General features: G+C 42.4%; 1 long non-coding RNA gene across 8 annotated transcripts in view; it reads left to right on the top strand.

The window, feature by feature from the left end:
- LOC118012423 overlaps positions 1-18,348 on the top strand; it is a 34,645-nt gene that overhangs the window by 12,418 nt on the left and 3,879 nt on the right. For 2 of the 8 annotated variants that reach the window (XR_004679697.1, XR_004679695.1), the window contains exons 3-5: positions 3,435-3,653; positions 4,284-4,402; positions 17,046-17,205. The exons of 3 other annotated variants lie outside the window; for them this stretch is intronic. This is a non-coding gene — a long non-coding RNA (uncharacterized LOC118012423). The remainder of the gene's footprint in view (positions 1-3,434; positions 3,654-4,283; positions 4,403-17,045; positions 17,206-18,348) is intronic. 3 more of the 8 variants (XR_004679698.1, XR_004679696.1, XR_004679699.1) reach the window with 3 other exon arrangements.

The raw sequence follows: 18,348 nt of genomic DNA, 5'->3' as shown, positions 1-18,348 counted from the left end.
GTTATTCCAAGAGATTTTTACCACTTCCTGAGGAGGGGCTGTTTTAGATTTCCACAAAGTCATTAACCTCCCAAAGAATGCGAAGAATAAATAGAATGGGATGGCCACAAAGATGTAATGGGCACAAACTCTTAGGAAGGTCGGAGGCAGGGGGCTCTGTGGGGGGGCACGCCTGACAGCCAACTGAGGGGAGGGAGGATTGGGGAGAGGGAAGAGGAAGATGTTCTTGGAAACCTTATGTAAAGCCTTAGTGGTGAATGGCCTGGAGATCAACCATCTGCTGGTGGAGTTGTTATGTAGGACTGACTTATTGAGAGTATCCCAGCTTTTAAACTGTGCATCCTCTGAGCTTCCGTTGGAAGTTAGGGGGAGCTCTAAGCAAAGTAGGTGAACATATACAGCAGAAAACTATATGTGTGTGTATGTGACCAGGTTGCAGAAACTGAGTGTAAATTTTATGTTTTTCTTTTTAATAAAACAATTTGAGACGTTTTAGAGAAGATGAAACTTGCAGGTGCGGGAATAGAAAAAAAACTTGAAATATGGAGAACGCTGCAAGTTACTCTCACACGTTATGGTCAAATTGGAAGTTGCTACAAGATGTGTGGAGGGCAGTTTGACATTATATTGCAAAATTACAAATGCAGGCACCCTATGACCTTGCAATTCCATTCTAGGAATATTTCCTGCACATATCCTCACCCAACTGTGAAATGATGTATGTACAAAGTTTTCATTGCAGCGCTAACTGCAAAAATAAGAAGTTGTAAACAACCTAAATGTCATCGATAGGATACTGAATCCCTAAATTATGATACATTCTTACAATGGAACACTAAGAAGCTTTTTTTAACAACATAATGAAGTTCTTAATATATTGATATGATTGCACTCCTCAATGTAGTGGTTAAGTGGGGGGAAAAAAGCCAAGTTCAGGAAATTTAGTTATATGCTATCATTTGAGTTAAAAAGGAGAGATATACATCTATATTGGCTAGTATAATTGGACAAAAATTCTCAGAGACAGTGAGGGGTGAGTGGGAGTCGAAACAACAGAAAGGCAGGGGGTAAGATGTTTCACTACTTTGAACAGGAAAAAGTTCAAAGTTCAGATGAAAAACTTGCTAGGTCTGGAGTGAGGCAGGCCTAGTTCTGCAGACCAGTTCGAGCCCTTTCTGACTCTGTAAACTTGGGGTCCTTATCGGCAAAGTAGAGAAGATAATGCTACCTGTCTCCTGAGGGAGCTGAAGATAGTAAACGGGTACACACAAAGTGGGGGTGGTCCGGTGCCCGGGGTATGTTCAATAAGTGTTTCCATCAGTCTTATTAATATCGCCACCACCTTTCTCATAAATCACTGGGTATTTGGGCAAAAGGGTGGAAAATGACAATGAGAGTTATGGAAATGATTACGAAAACAGAACATTTTCAGCTCCAAAGGGGTCTGTTGTAGGAATCAATATCATCAAAACCATGTAGACCACCTCTCTGTTTTTGGCATTCTTCTCTGCACAACTAACCAATAAGGGCCCTCTCCTGAGTTTCCTACCATGTACATCTCTTTCCAAGTTCCATCAGAAACTTATTTGTCTGCCTTGGGGCAGCCTCTCTCTGGGCCTCTGATGGCCTCACCAAAAATGTCAGCACTCACAGGTACCACACTGTTGGACTGGGGAGGGCCAGATCCCAAGGGAAGAGGAAGGGAGCTAGACAAGAAACAAGAGATCTCAACTGCAGATGTTTTTGTAGTATTTCTGATTTTAAAGCTGCGGGGGTAGGGGTGGTGGGGAGAGGGAAGAGACTGGATATTTTCTGTACTACCTACATGAGTGTAGGTCGCAGCCTGGGTGGTTTTGCCCTGGGCAGGGCAGTGAAGGAAGATGGTGTTCCTTGCAGAAATACAGGTGTGGCTTAGAGGCTCAAGTGCTGACCTGTGAAGTTAAGAAAGCAACGAAGGAGGTTGCCAAGCAAAGGGACACAACCTTGAGTTTAGGAACTTGAAATCTCCAAGAGTCCATGGATAAACTCCAAGTGGTCCTGAAAACCCACAAATTATAAGAAGGAGTTTGTTTGTATATGAGAATATACATTTTTGGGGGAAACCCGTAACTGTCCCCACATTCTCAAAGAGGGCTGTGATCTCAAAATGATGACAAGCCCCCACTAGACAGATGATGACAGTGAGCTGTGACCCAAGGAGTATGATTCATCCAACACGGGGGACCTGAGGCTCATATAATATGACTTTTCCAAAGAGCCTTAAAGAATAAAAGAGCCACTACCCTGCTCTTGTTGCTTTCTAAGCCATCATTCTTGTACTTCTGCTTTTGTTTTGCCATATTCACTTTTATTATAACTTACTGAATAGTCTTCTTTAAACGTGTTCACTTTTTAAACTTGAATGCCTAGTTTAGGTTCATCCTTTGGAAAAAAAAATATCTGGAAAATCAGGGGTATCTTGTGCCATTTGCAGTTTTTTCCCTAATGTATATTAGAAGAAATCAATTATGTTTAAAATGTAAAGATGTTTGTATCATTTCCAAAATCATTCACTGCATGCACAGAGGTGGGCTTGTGGCATTTTGGAAAGCCCTGTCTCTAAGTATTCTAAGATTCACAACACATATTCCACTTTATAGAGAAGGACCCTGAGGCATGAGGCAATTAACGTAACTTATTAGAGATTCTAAGCAAAATGTGGAAAAACTTGAAGTCAGGTCCTGGGCAATACTGTATCTGCTAATGACTTGGCCACGCTGTCTACCTTATTGCTATGCAGACAGTTTAAAGGGATTTTTAAATGCTCTTACATTTCTTCACTACCACGTGAAGAGGACCAACTAGGCGAGAGTACACACTTGCTTGATTTAATGCTCTGGTTATGATCCCAGTAACCGAGGAGGTGGGGGAAAAGTCAGTGAGTTTCTTTCTGCTGAAATTCCATCTCATTTTTATTTCTCTTAATGTTGTTTTTTGAATCCCAAGTTCCAAAACCTGTCCCCTATTATGCAGTGCAAACGAGAACAGATGGGGAAAAGTTATGTTGGAAAGGGCTTTGGAGGGCCACCGAGAAGGGAAATATGACTACTCAATGTGTCACACACCAACTGGCAGCTGCCACCAGTCCTTCCCCACGATGCACCGCGTATGGAACCAGCCCGTGGTGCTCAGAAGGCGCAGGCTGACTGCAGGAAGGGAGCGCAATTAGGGGACAGTCGCTTTACTTGTGTTTCCTTGAAAATATGAATAAAGAGCATAGCAACGGCACAGCCAGCGAAAGAGAACTCGATCCAAAGGCCAGCCTGGAAAATGGTTCGCTAGACCCCCAAGTTTGCCAAATGTTCACTGATAATTGGCTCTATCCCTGCCTTTTCATAGCAAAGAGTTGCCTCAGCATTTCTCAAAGTCACCATTCAGGTCTTCTCTCTGTCTAGGAATTACTCTCTGGAAAGGTCATACGAGCTTACATGCATGATGTGGCTTCCAACGAATATTTTTCAGTCCTCACGCAGTGCTTATGAGTTCACTAAATATTTCAAGGGCGAGGCAGCTGATCTGGTTTCAAACGGCAGGGCTGCCAGTGACTAGCTGTGAGACGTCCAGCAAGTCACCTAACTTCTCTGAGCCTGAGGTCCATCATCTATAGAACAGAGGTAACATCACTTACTTTTGAGGGTTTCTGTATTTGAAGTAATGTCTATAAATTTCTGGTTTGTTCAATCTATAGCAACTATTATTGCTGTAATTATCAGAAAGCAGAGGGCGCCTGGGTGGCTCAGTTGGTTAAGCGACTGCCTTCGGCTCAGGTCATGATCCTGGAGTCCCTGGATCGAGTCCCGCATCGGGTCCCTGCTCAGCAAGGAGCCTGCTTCTGCCTCTGACCCTCCCCCCTCTCATGTGCTCTCTCATTCTCTCTCATTCTCTCTGTCTCAAAAAAAAAAAAAAAGAAAGAAAGAAAGCAGAGAAAATGTATATCCCTGAGAACCCATGTTGAAAGTAATTATCAGGGAAACATGGTTTACATTATTTTATTCATTTGGTGATTCGGGTCATACAGATGGTATCTGTGAACAAATCTTCATGTTGCAAACAGTTGTGTTATGTCCTGCAGGGACTTTTTCCAAATCATGCCTGTCTTTGCAGAGTAAATAACTATGCAAGGACTTTATGCAATAGAACACGCTTTTCCTTCCCAGGGCAGTTCATAAATTACATAGGTCAAAATATCTATGGGAGGGTGGTCAAATGCAGTTTTTTGAGCCTACCCCATACTATACTTTCAGCATCTGTAAGGTATGGAGTTCAGGGATCCTCACTTTGAAGAAAAACGATGGGGACCCTTAAGTGCACTGAAGTTTGAGAGCCACTTCTTGAAGAAATGGGGACAACGATCATTCTAATTGTGAGTCATTTCCAGCTGCCTTCCCTCTCCCACCACACACAGCCAGGCCCAGAAATGCGGCAACTATTCGTGAGACAGAGGTTTGGGTCTGGTAGTTCTAGCTTCTGTTCTCTTGTTTTGTATAGTGTTTAGTTAAGGCAGGTCTATTCATACCCTTTTAGTCCATAGGAAACATTAGCTTGGTTAGAGTTTGTCCTAAGAGGGTGGCCATGCAACCCAGTTTGCCCAGGGCAGCCCTCAGTGGCCCAGCATAGTTATTAATAGCTTTCCTTTTCATTATCAAAAGTGTCCCAGTTTGTATGATTAATTATATCATTCATTACCTGAGGTTTAGAGGAACTTTGATTAGCACATGTAGGACATGAATGAGGGCTGGCAAAATATGTAACACATGTAATTCACTGGCATAGGAGAGATACACCTAAATACCATCAGCAACAATGAGGAGGTACAATGGGCTGAAGGAAGGGTTAAAGAAAATAGTACTTTTTCAAGTTATTCCATAAGTTGGCATCAAGAAAGGAAGGGTATGCAACAACTAGGAATTCTAGACTTGTTAATATCTTCCCTCTCACCCAAGTGGCTGAGCAAGAAATGGATCTTGGCACCATAGAGTTAGACATTTTCTACCTTTCTGTTTACTGGCTGTGACCTTGGGCAAGTTATTGAGTATCCCTGAACCTTGCTTTACGCATGTCTAAAAAAGATAACAAAGCTTATTTAGTTGTGAGGATTTAAGAAAACACGTGTATAAAGCACCTGGTACCATGGTTAGGTGCTCCATAGTGGTGGTTCCGCCATTATTCTTTCCATCAGGGCCACTGCATGGCAGTTCCACCGAAGAAACATGACTTTTAAAATAATGAGTCCTTTCAAGAGGAGTCAAGAGGGTGCTGTAGAAATGGGTATAGATTCTAGAGTATTAAAACTTTTTCTTTCTTCTTTCTTTCTATTTTTCTTTCTTTTTTGTGACAAACTCAAAGTCACACTCTTTTGGATGGAAAAAAAAGTAAAAGGCTAGGGAAGCCTGGGTGGTCCAGTTGGTTAAGTGACCAACTCGTGATTTCATCCCCAGTCATGATCTCAGGGTCGTGGGATCAAGCCCTGCATGGAGCCCCATGTCAGCCTCCATGCTCAATGGGGAGTCTGCTTGGGATTCTCTCTCCTTCTCCCTCTGCCCTTCCCTCCACTCGTGTGCTCTCTCTCTCTAGAATACATACATCTTAAAAAAAAAAAATTAAAAGGCTAATTAGACAAGAAGTGACTGAAGATGGATCAAGAGAAGCATAATTATAATTCCAGGTGAGAAAGAAAGGAAGGAAAGAGGGAAGGAAAGAAAGAAGGAAGGAAGGAAGGAAGATAAGGAAAGAAAGAAAAACAGAGGTGGTGGGATATGATCTCTACCCAGGAAAACCTGAGTAGAATTTGACCTGAGAAATTCCATAAGAAGTGCTGCTAGGTTTTTTTTGGGGGGGGGGGGGTTTGGGGGGCATAGTCCAGCCTATGGAAATGATGCTACTGTTCACCTAATTGTTGCCTTGCAGCCATCCAGACTGCTGTTTGGGTGGGCGGGATGGAGAAATACTATTCTGTTAAAACTGAGAGCTTTGAAGTGGAGACAAACACAATCTGGTAGTATTACAGAGGCATTATTCACCCTGATGACTCACTCTCATTGGCTCCCACACAGCAGAAGCAAGAAGTAACATCAGTGACCTTGAAGATGTTGGCCAAGTATAGATCCAGCCCTAAGGCCTGATTTTTCAAATGAACACGTGTGTGTGTGTGTGTGTGTGTGTGTGTGTGTGTGTGTGTAGAGAGAGAGAGGGAGAGAGAGCGCAAGAGGGAGAAGGAGCGAGAGGATGGGGAATTCATGTTAAAGAGTAAGAATGTATGGAGAACAATTCTAAAAACCCAATATAAAAACTCTTAATGCTTAGAGAGCAAACTCAACTAAATAACAAGCACTTACAAGGAAATAACCCCATGAATAGGTCTCAGCTCAATGCTTTGAAAAGGTAGCTCAGTGTGGGAACATTTAAAATAAGCATTCTAACCTAGGAGTTGAATATGAATCCAGTCCCTATTCCTGGGCTCAAATCTCCCTCATTATTTCCATTCATCATGACTCCATGAATCCAGTTTGCTTAGAGTAAAGTTTTCTATGTTCCCAGCCACACACTCCTCTGTGCTCAGAACCTACAAACAAAATTCAAACAGATGCAGTACCCAGGTCTCTGACAACATGCAACGGAAAGCAGACAATAATAAAAGGGTGCATCGGGACATACAGATGTACAGGCAGCTGCACAAATGGCAAGCAGAGACATGGCCTTAGACCAGATGGTCCTTATGGTCCAGTAAAAAAAAAAAAAAATTATCGACATGGAACCCAGCAACAGCTTCAAGTTGGTAGAGATAGTTCTTGGAATTGTACATTCAAACCTCAAAGAAAAATAAAAGCAAAACCATGAAGTTAGTTGAAGCTAATAAAAGAAGAGAGACCTGCAGTTGAAGCACTAAACAGCTAGAACAGAAAGGGTTTCTAGTCATGGAGTGGGCCATATGGAACAACCAGGGGGTGGTATGGAAGCATGGCCTTATAAACCTTGAAGAAACTCTGACATGGATCACCATGTCTGTATGGACAAAGAGGATTGAATTGGAAGGGCTGTAAACGATGGCTTAAAAATAGACTTGAGACAACTGGCCTCCCATAGCTTGTTCTTGGTGTAAGTTTCCAAAGGTTTGCGATTATGTTTTGAATTATAATTTTCCCTCGGTGTTTCTACTTTACATAAAATTTTTACTTTTCATGGGTGCATATAAGTTATAAGAAGGGACAGTTTGCTCAGAATTCGTAGCTATAATCAAACCAAAAAAAACCCTTAAGATCTTTTCTCTGCAATGAGCAGAAGCCCAACTCAACATAGCCTAAGGACAAAGGAGACTTCATTAAAGGAAAATTAATCTGTTTCCCAGATCCGAGAACTGGAATCCAGGTGGGTCTCATTAACAACTGGAACCACATTTAAATACCATGATCATTCCCTATCTTCTGTCTTTGTTTCTCCATCCATCTGCTTCATTCCCTCCTCTTGCTGTCTGCTAACCTGTTTGTGGTGCTCATGAATACACACAGGAAATACACTGCCAAAAGGCCATGAGTTCACATTTCATCCATTTCAAAACGCAGCAAGATGAAGCTTGACTCTCTTAGTCTAATCCCAAATTCCTGAATAAAGGCTAAGGTTGGGTCAGGTAGTTATTTCTGAATAACTGTGGCCATAGGGTATTATTATGTATTACTTCACTCCTATCATATCCATGTTTGTTTAGGTGGGAGGAGACAGTTCCTAGAAAAGGATGGTACTATATGGACACAAGGGATCTGAGCATCAAGATGCTTTTGGCTATAAGTAAGAGGCTATTTCTTTTCTCATACAACAAAAAGTCTTGTTTAAAATTTGTTGAATCTGAGATTCAAGAGAATTCAAGTCAACTAATATTTATTGAGCACTTACTATGTGCCAGGCACTGTTTTAGGTGCTGGAGATATTTGACTGAATAAAGCAGACAAAAATCTCTGTCTTCAGGGAGTTTATGTTCTATGGTTGGCTAGTTCAGTGACTCAATAGCATTAACAAGTTTCCAGGGGTTCTTGTTTTTTTACACTCTGCCAAACCCAGCATGTCAGCTATAAACATTTCTGACGAGAAGAATCAAACTGAGACACACAAAGTTTTTGTAATTTACTTAAAGTCACACAACTGCTAAAGGAAGGAATAATGAGCCCAGATTCTTACCCCTCTGTAGTGCTGCTTCTTGCCTGGGGGCCGGAGAGGAGCCCAGCCTCCCTGAAGCACAGGTCTACCTGACCCTTATACAAAATTGGGGTCTAAGATCCAGGAATAGATGGGGGATGGCTTCTGTAGAGGGAGCTATGGTGATTTCTATAGCCTGCTGCATTGAGACTTCTTAGGTCAAATGCATCTCTAAGTCTCAGGATTAACCACTTTACTTTTAGTCTGGTTAGAAGCTCTTTCAAGGTCATGGTTAGCAGATTGAGAGAGAACCTGAGGTAGCTCATGCTGAATCAAGGTGCCCATAGGTCAAGGTTTCTTATTTGCAAAGGCAGTGATCAGCACAGAAAGGATGGGGTTGGTCAACAAGCAGTTTTCCTCAATTGCAGAGTAGGCAGTTTGACAGGCAGAAAGCGTACAAAGGCTGGAATATAGAGGCTCTGGACATTAGTCTCTACAATGGAATGGTCAGAAAGTTCTTAAGGTGTGTTGGCCATCATTTTTGGCAGAGGCTGATGAAAATTGCCATCACCTGACTTTAACCAAGAAAGGTGCTTTTGCATCTCAAGTTCCCAATGTGGGTGTAGGTGACTACTATTCAGTGGTGGGAACTAGGAAATTCTAGGGGGTGGGGGAAGCATACATTTAAACAGATAAACTTTAATAATGTAGAAGGAAGAGGAAGGGGAATCATAGATAATTACTTCTATGAAATACAAACTGGAGACATAACATCCTATATAAAGAAAACAATAATAAACCTTCATACTAAGAGACAAGGAAATCGTCAGAAATGCTGATTAATACACAGAGGGGAGTTCAATTGTATTGGCAATGTTTTATTTTATATACTGAGAGGTGGGTACACAGATACATGTTATATTATTCTTTAATGCTTTCCTTCTTTTTCTGAAATATTTCATTAAAAAATAAGCTTAGTATTGTTTTGCTTTATTTTGGAATCTGTCATTTGTGATTTCATGAGTTGTCATTAGTGAGAGGGGTGGAGAAAAGAATCTGAGTTCTGAAGTCGTCTTCCTTCCAGAAAGGACAAGACCTTGGGTTCCTGATTTTAGATCATTAGCAATATTCCTCATATCTTTGCAAGTCACGGTGTTGCCTTCCCCTCCCAGTCCCCTGCTCCCTTGCAATTTTTCCCTTTGCATTTGGGAACTCAGTTGCATCCTAAGATTCGCCACTGCCCCAATTGTACCAAGGAGTGGGTGTAGTAGAAATTCAGTATCTACCGCTATGTGTCATTGTTCCTGAGTCAACTTTGCTTTTCAAAAACACAATATATTATTAAACAAAATCTTTCCTCCACTCTGAACAACAGACTAGTGGTTGGGTTTTTTAATATAGATTTAAGAAAATAGTATACATGTTTAGTCCACTCAAAGGCTAATCACTTGCCAGGGTGTATTGAAAGTTGCTAGGGTGGTTCCCCCCCCCACCCCCAATGCCAGTTTTTGAGTCACATAATGGCAACATTTTGCTATAAAAATGCTAACTTCTCTTCTGTTGTGCTTCTGCTGTTATTCAAAAACAGCCAAATGGATGTTATTGAAATCCGGTCCCAAAAAAGGTTGAAATTGCTCCCCAGCTGGGCCTGAGACCCTGTGTGCCAAATTTCAGCCTAAAGAGAATTCTTATATTTGAGTCACTGTGAGCAGCTGAAAATACGAGGTTTGGGGTGGAAATGCTAACAGACTCTTAACTATCATTTTGCAAACCATGTGATTATAACACAATGCAAACCTCCTCTGGAGCAAGTCTTTGGCAAAAGCAACAGAAACAAGATGTCTGGGCCCTGAAGTTCTGCCTTTACAAGCTTCTGCTGGGCCAGCAGGAAGCAGGGGAGGCTGGTGATGACATTGCCGACATTTCTGTTCTGCTGAGGTTAAAAGATGGGTCCCGTCCGTGAATTTCTGTTAAAGAACAGAAGTGTGTGCAGCTCATTCCTTTACAGGGCTCCTTGGAACACGGGTTTATGGTCACCCTTGCTTGTTCTGGAAGTGTTATCACCAACACAGTGCTTGGTTCCAACCAGACACGAATTGTTTGCCACCTCTAGTCCCATTGGCTTAGTCACACTTGCTCCCATTCCAAGTTGGCAAAAATGCCTGCACTGCTTGGCCACTTGCTTCTATCATCTGGCATTTAAATGTGGGCTGCATCTCTCCTCAGTAACGTCCAGGGCCACAAAGATGCTTCAGTTGCAGGCTTCAAACACATGTTCCAGGCGGGGAGTGCCCAAAGGTAGGTAGAGTTTCTATAGGCCAGTCCATTCATGGACACTTCAGATGATGAGAGGTGATCAGAGCTTCTTGAGGGCAGCCCCACAGAGTGCTGTTTCTAGAAGGGTCCTCATCACCCTTCGTGCAGCCCTCGGCCCTCTCTAGGGGCTGAGAGATAGCTGTGTTCCCAAAAGCCCGGTCAGAATGTGGCTAATCTGTTTCTGCCACTTATTGGCCAGTCTACACTGGGCAAGACACTCACCTACACTGAGCCTCAGTTCCTTCATCTATAAAATGGGGACAGGACCTGCCTTCTATCCACTTGTAAGGATCATAGAATGAGAGAGTGTTTCCTAAATTGCAATGCACTATACACATTTTTGGCAGTGTTATTATCTCCAGAATCTCATTATAGCTGCGGAATTCTAATCTGAGCTAAAGCTATGGTTGAAGCCAATAGGAATGGATTTAAAAGATCTGCTCCTATTAGAAATAGCAGGCCATAGGGGTGCCTGGAGCATCCAACTCTTGATCTTGGGGTTGTGGGTTCGAGCCCCACATTGGGTGTAGAGATCACTTGAAAATAAAATCTTAAAAAAAAAAAGGAAAGAAAGAAGTAGCAATCCACAGGTTCTTTTTTTTTCTTTTTTAAGATTTTATATATTTATCTGAGAAAGAGCGAGTGAGAGTGGGGGCTGGGAGCGCAGGGAGGGGGAAGAGGAGGGAAAAACAGACTCCCCTGCTGAGCAGGGAGCCCAAAGCAGGGCTTGATCCCAGGACCCTGGGATCATGACCTGAGCTGAAGGCAGCCCAACTGACTGAGCCACCCAGGCACCCCAGCAGGCCACAGGTTCTAAGCATGAATATGTATTAATCAGATATCTCCTATATGCTCAGTTCTCTGTTAGGGGTTACAAAGGATACACAGAAAGAGAAGACATGATTCTTAACTTTAAGAAGAACATAATTTAGCATGAAACAAAATATTTGATAACTAAGTGATAAATACTTTAGATATAGTATCAGTTTAGAAGTGGAGAGAAGCATGACAGCTAGAGAAATAGAGGTGGTTTCATGGACCACGTGATGTGTTAGGTCCTATTGTTTGTTTATCAAGATCCCTTCTTCAGGGGATCTGATCTTTCACCCTCCATGTGGTTTTACTGGGTTTGCCAGTCACAATACCACGTGATTATAATACAAGGCAAACCTCCTCTGGAACAACTTTATGGCGATCTATGGGCATATGCCCCTGGCTTGGCTACTGCACTATCCCATCCTTCTAGCCAGAATGATTGAACAAGGGAACGGCACTTGATCCAAATCAGGCCAATGAAAAAATCTATGCCCCGCCCCCTCCCAAGATATTATAAATGAGAGATAGAAAAGTTCTTTCTTGTGGGTTATGCATAAGAGGGGATGATGTAACTTTGGAGTTTTCCGTGGCCCTGTGTCAGCCCATTCAGTCTAGATGGACACGTATAGAAGGAGAGACTAAGTCCAAGGCAGAGTGAAGTGGAGACTGGGCACCACAAGAGAGACTTAATAGCGCTGTTTGGGTCCCTGGCATCCCTGAGACAGGTTCTTCCATTCTTCTGAAGCTGGTTTGGATTTTCTTCCATTTGAACCAAGAGTCCTAACTCCTAAAGAGTGGGATTTGAATTATGTATTTAAAATTGGGTAGGATTTGGATATCCTCTGGGAAGAAGGCAGAGTATTCTGGACAAGGTCCAGAGATGAGAATGAGCATGGTATGTTTGGGGAATCTGAGAAAATCAGCTTAGGTGGAGCAAAGGGAGCAAAGGGAGCAAGTGGGGATGAAGTAAATAGGTAGATTATTAAGGGAGAGGCCAGTTTGTGAGTTTTTTCAAATTAGGTAAGAGTTGAGGTTTGATTAGGAGGAAACGGTTTCTAAAAATAAAACAAAGGGGCGCCTGGGTGGCTCAGTCGGTTAAGCGTCTGCCTTCAGCTCAGGTCATGATCTCAGGATCATGATCCCAGGGTCCTGGGATCGAGCCCCGGGTCAGGCTCCCTGCTCAGTGGGGAGCCTGCTTCTCTCTCTCCCTCTGCCCCTCCCCTGGCTTGTTCCCTCTCTCTCGCTCACTCTCTCTCTCTCAAATAAATAAATAAAATCTTTAAAAAATAAAAAATAAATAAAACAAAGAAAAACTGCATCTGTTTTAAGGCAAAAATTAAAGTCTTCTGTATTAGTCTGCTTGGGCTGCCATAACAAAATACCACAGACTGGGTGATTTACACTACGGACATTTACTTTCTCACAGTTGTGTCAGCTAAACGTCCATGATCAAGGTGTCAGTGAATCTGGTTTCTGGTGAGTGCTCTCTGGCCTTGTAGATGGCCATCTTCTTGCTGTGTTTCTGCAGGGCTTTTCCTCTGTGCATGGGTGGAGAGAGAGCACTCTGGTGTCTCTTCCTCTTCATATAAGAACATCAGTTTTATCAGATTAGGGCCTCACCCTCATGATCTCATTTGACCTTAATTTCCTTCTCCAAATACCGTGACACTGGGGGTTGGGGCTTGACATATGGCTTTTAGGGGGATCCAATTCAGCCCATAACATCTGTCAAAACTAAGAGTAGGAGAGGATGAGGGTAATGAGACTCTGATACACTGTCGTGGCAGAGTAAATCCAAGGAGAAAAATCAGGTAAAATCTAGTCATGTTGAAACACGCATAACCAAGACCAAGAAATTCTATTTCTGAGATTTGGAGTCTTTTGTACAATGCACCACGAAATACATTCAGAAACAATTCTTACAGCATTGTTTTTAAAGGTCAAAAATGGGAGCAACCTAAATGTCCATCAAAAGGGACAATCAATTTTAGTGCATTTATACAAACATCAATCCTATATGGCACTAGAGGTGAAAAATCCTAGAAATACATGTATCGACAAGAGTAAACCTCAAATATAATAATGATGAGGGGAAAGAATCAAGTTGCTGGACATACAGAGCAGTGTAACAAATCAGTGGCGTGCTGGAGCTGGCTCATACCTATTGGGCTCATCTCTTCCCAATTCCTTGTTCCCAAATGACATCAGGTGCAGCTTGAAATTGGCTATGGTGGGAATATTTACACCGTTGTAATCGGCAGCTGCTTTAAATCAGGTCTTTTATTTTAAATTTTTTTCCCGCCTCCTTGGCGATCCAGTTGTCTGTTAAACATTTACCAGGATAGGGGCACCTGGGTGGCTCAGTCGTTAAGCATCTGCCTTCGGCTCAGGTCATGATCCCAGGGTCCTGGGATCAAGCCCCACATCGGGCTCCGTGCTTGGTGGGAGGCCTGCTTCTCCTTCTCCTGCTCCCCCTGCTTGTGTTCCCTCTCTCGCTGTGCCTCTCTCTGTCAAATAAATAAATAAAAATCTTAAAAAAATGAAAGAAAAAAAAATTTACCAGGATACCATTGAAATAACATTTTTATAAATAGCAAAATACTTAAAACAACACAATGTACCAGGATAACCATATAAAGACAGTATTGGGTATGATAAACACCACATTCAGGATAGTGATTACTTCTCGAGAAGAAGGGTCAGAATGTGTTGTGGGGAGTGATACACAAAGGCTTCAGCTGATCTTAAAATGTTTTATTTCTTAAACAGGGGGGCAGGTATACTACTGTTAGTTAATTTATATTTTATACTTTGTGTTTTTCGGAAACATTTAGTAAATCAATGAGATACGGAAGCCAGTCTTCTCATAGAGCAGCCTTACATTGGCGAGATAGGGAGGCACCACCCTTAGTCTCTCTCCTTGTGCCATTTTGCTGGTTCAGCAGCGACGGGAGATCTGTGGCCTTCAGATTTGGCCACTGGGGTGGGTGGGGGTGGGGGTGGGGGTGGGGGTGGGGAGGGTCCAGATGAATCTGTAGTATCTCTGAGGCTGCACACAGGTGCCACATTTGATTCTGAAGTTCCAAGACAAAGAGGGAATAAATACCAACCCAAGGAAGAGGTGAGATAATCTGAGGGAAATCTTCAGGTGGTTAGCAGGTTAGCATGATCATTCCCAGATGACCCTTCACTTCAACTCTGTCTAACCGACCCCCACAAGCCACCCGGCACACAGGGCAGTGTTTTTAGATTATGTGCAGCAAACAGAGCTTATTTTGCATGGGTGCTTATTCCTAGTGAACTTGGGTCATAAAGGAACTCAGATTCTCCTAGAAAGGGGCATATGCAGGACATGTTAGGGCAGATTTACAGCAAACATGGGTCAGGAGATGCTAGGAGGGGATGACGTTGTTCCTAGGGGAAAGACCTTGTAGCCTTTCTGTTTGGATTTCTGGCATGTTTTCATTCCTAGGTGAGGTGGACTAACATGCTCTATTTTACCTACATCCCCCTTCCTCTTGAAAGCAAGTTAATAAAGCACTTATAGGCCGGTCTGGATTCTGTACCTCTCCCCGACCTCCCTCCTCTCCTTCACATGTAGCGATAATTACAGTTTGCTAAACACAACGGTGCTGTTCTCTCTGCCTGGAATCCACTACCCCACCCACAGTCCTTCTCTTTAAGCTCCTCCTGTGTGAAGACTTTCCTCCCACCCTTCACAGGAGCAGAGTTTATCTCTGTCTCCTGTGCACCCTCCTCCTCCTAAAACATGGCTTCATCATTTCTCTTTACACACAGTATGGTAGTTACTGCTCATATATCCACCTCCCCTGCTGCAGTGTGGAGCTCCTTCCTGGCAAGGACCCCATGTTATTTAACTTTCTACCCCCAGGGCCTAGCATCCTCTCTTTTCTCTTTTAAAATGATCTGTTGACACCCAGACAGAATTCAGTTGAAGGCAGAGAAGCAAGGCAAGAGAGGTGGGGTATACCAAAAACAAGGAAACAGACACTAGCTGGTACAAAAGGCATGATTCCATTCATTTGTGGAACTTCAGCTGACTTTGTGCAGTTGGTGAAAAATAAACCAGAAAATACACAAAGGCTTGAGGTGCGTAAGAGGCAGGGTCAGGGATGACAAAGCTCCTGGTACCTCTTCCTTCCCTTCAGCTGTGACCCTCTTTGCTGGTCTGAAATCTCCAGAATTGTTGTCAACTGCTAGTTATTCCATGTGTGTTATGCCCTGAATCCTGTTCTGAATACAACGCTAGTAGGTTCCACTAATTAATTAAATTGTACTTCATAGACTTGGAGTCAGGGCTCTTGAATACAAGATGCAAATTTATGCAACATATGCAAATCACTCATGTTCTCAAATTCCATGAACAAAATCTGGTAGCCTTGAGATAAAAAAGCCCCTGCCAAGCATCATCTCTTCTAATTATTTCTTAATTCTCCTCCCCCCCGCAACCCCCTTAGCACTGAACTAACACTTTCAGGCTTGGCAGAAACTGGTAGAAATACAATGAGAGTTGGTTATAAACAGGAAGTTCCTTAAGGGCAAAGACCCTCTAATCTACTTTATGCTCTCTGGTGGCTCCTAATATACTGTTGAGTACACACAGTCCTGCACAGGGCATACCACCACCAGCCCCAAACTACTAAATTATGGATAATTCAGATGAACCAAAGTTGAGAGCCCTGTTTGTAAAACATGGCATTTAAATCTAGGAACAAGGAAATGATGACCTGTACAGTCTACTACACGTGGTTATATAAATTCAAGTTAATTAAAATTAAATGAAACTGAAAAATTCAGTTTTCAGAATAGCCACATTCCAAGTGTCTGACAGCTACATGTGGCTGGTGATTTTCTTGTTGGGCAACCCAGATATAGAATATTTCTATTATCATAGAAAGTTGTATTGGACTGTGCTGATCTAGGCTCTGCTACCCAAAGACCAGGGCCAGCGATATGGCATCATATGGGAGCTTATTGGAAATGCAGAATCTCAGGCCCTAACCCAGATCCACGATGTTGGAATCTGCATTTTAACAAAATCCTCAATTCATTCACATGTGTATCAGAGTGAGAGGCACTGGTCTAGAGCTAAAATAGAAATCAGTGGTTCTCAGATTGTAGCATGCATCAGAATCCTCTGGGGGAATTATTAAACACAGATCGCTGGGCATCAATATGAGAGTTTCTGATTCAGTAGGTATACTAGTTTCCTAGGGCTACCATAACAAATTACCACAAGCTGGGTGACTTAAGACAAAAGGAAACTATTCTTTCTCTCAATTCTGGAAGCTAGAAGTTGGAAATCAAGGTGTTGGCAAGGCCATGCTCCCTCTGGAAACTTCCTTAGGTGAAGAAGAATCCTTCCTTGCCTCCTCCTCGTTTCTGGTTTACTGGCAGTCTTTGGTGATTCTTGGCTTGAAGCTGCATAGCTCCAACCTCTGCCTCCATTATCATATGGCGTTCACCTCTTGTATCTGTGTCTCTGGGTCTGTCTCATCTTCTTAAAAGGATACCAGTCATATTGCATTAAGGGTCCACTCTACTCTAGTATAACTTCATTTCTAAGTTAGCTAGTTGCACCTGTAATGACCTTGATTCACATTCTGGTGTACGAGGGGTTAAAACTTCAACATATCTTTTTTTTTTGAGGGGGGGGGTACAAAATTCAATCCATAACAGGAGTTCTAGGTGGGACCTGATAATCTGCATTTGTCACAACTTCCCAGGTGATGCTGATGCTGCTCTGAGGATCACACTTTGAAGACCAGAGGTCTACAATATCTACAAAATAGGACTACATAGAACTAAAAGTTGGATTATACTATAGAAATCACTGTGTTCAAGAATTCTATTTTAAAGCATACTTGAAAGATTGTCATCCAGTCTGTGAGTGAATCTTTCCAATGACAGGGCTCTCATTACCAGCAGAGCGGTCTTCTCCACAGCTCTTCCTGTGAAAATTCACACCCTTTGAACTTTCTAAATATCTGATATATCTAGATATATCTAGATATCTGATGGCAGCTGAATGTCTCAATATTGTACTCTATCTACATTTCCTCTGTGTGACAGAATTCTCAGAATCCTCAAGATTCTGGCTTGCTCCTGAAGGCTCACTTGTTAAGGTTCATAGGGGTGATAATCACACCTCCCACTGATTATAAATTAGAAAGAGAATAACACTGGAATCCAACAGATGAAGATCAAAAGGTCAGCTTTATTTCCAGTAAACATAAAATGGAGAGTAGAACTTGGACCTTGACTACAATCAGCCTTCCTCATAACCCCCACCTAGTTGGACATATCTGACATAGTCAGATGCAGAGAAGCAGGACAATTGAATCTAGACCACTGTGCAAGGTTTTGAGGGTAAGAGTTACAGCTATTACCACATAAAGAAAAGCTCCACCACTAGAAGAAGAGAGGTTTTCCTAAAAGAGAAAGGAAAACTACCTCGCTTCTCTTCTCACAAACCCATCTATGTAGTAAGACAGCCTTCTCCTCCAGTTACCAATCTACCACCCACTCTCACTACTTTCTCCCTCTCAAACATAAACGCAATGTTATTTATAAAAGCCCCCCCCTCCCACGTTGCCTAAATGTCTCAGGAAGTTGACCCTATTCTCAACTCAAGCCAATCACAGTACCTGTAATCCCCTTGTAAGTGATTGGCTCCAGAGTTTAGGCTTCAGCCAATCAGTGCATGGTATGATTCTAGAGCCTGCTGTTGGACCAGAGATGGGCACATAACCCAAACTAGTCTAATCAGACTGAAAAAGAACTTTTGTCAAAGGGTTGGAAAAGAGATTTTCTTTCTTCCTTCCTTCTTTTCTTTCTTCCTTCTTTTTCTTTCTTTCTTTCTTTCTTTCTTTCTTTCTTTCTTTCTTTCTTTCTTTCTTTCTTTCTTTCTTTCTCTTTCTTTCTTTCTTCTTTCTTTCTTCTTTCTTTCTCTTTCTTTTTTCTTTCTTTCTTTTTCTTCCTTTTCCTTCCTTCCTTCCTTCCTTCCTTCCTTCCTTCCTTCCTTCCTTC

The sequence above is a fragment of the Mirounga leonina genome, unplaced genomic scaffold (genome assembly GCF_011800145.1).
Source record: "Mirounga leonina isolate KUSES-001 unplaced genomic scaffold, KU_Mleo_1.0 Mir_151, whole genome shotgun sequence".
In the NCBI taxonomy this organism is placed as follows: Eukaryota; Metazoa; Chordata; class Mammalia; order Carnivora; family Phocidae; genus Mirounga; species Mirounga leonina.
The sequence above is the reverse complement of the archived record's forward strand: the minus strand, read 5'-3'. Positions and strand labels throughout refer to the sequence as shown.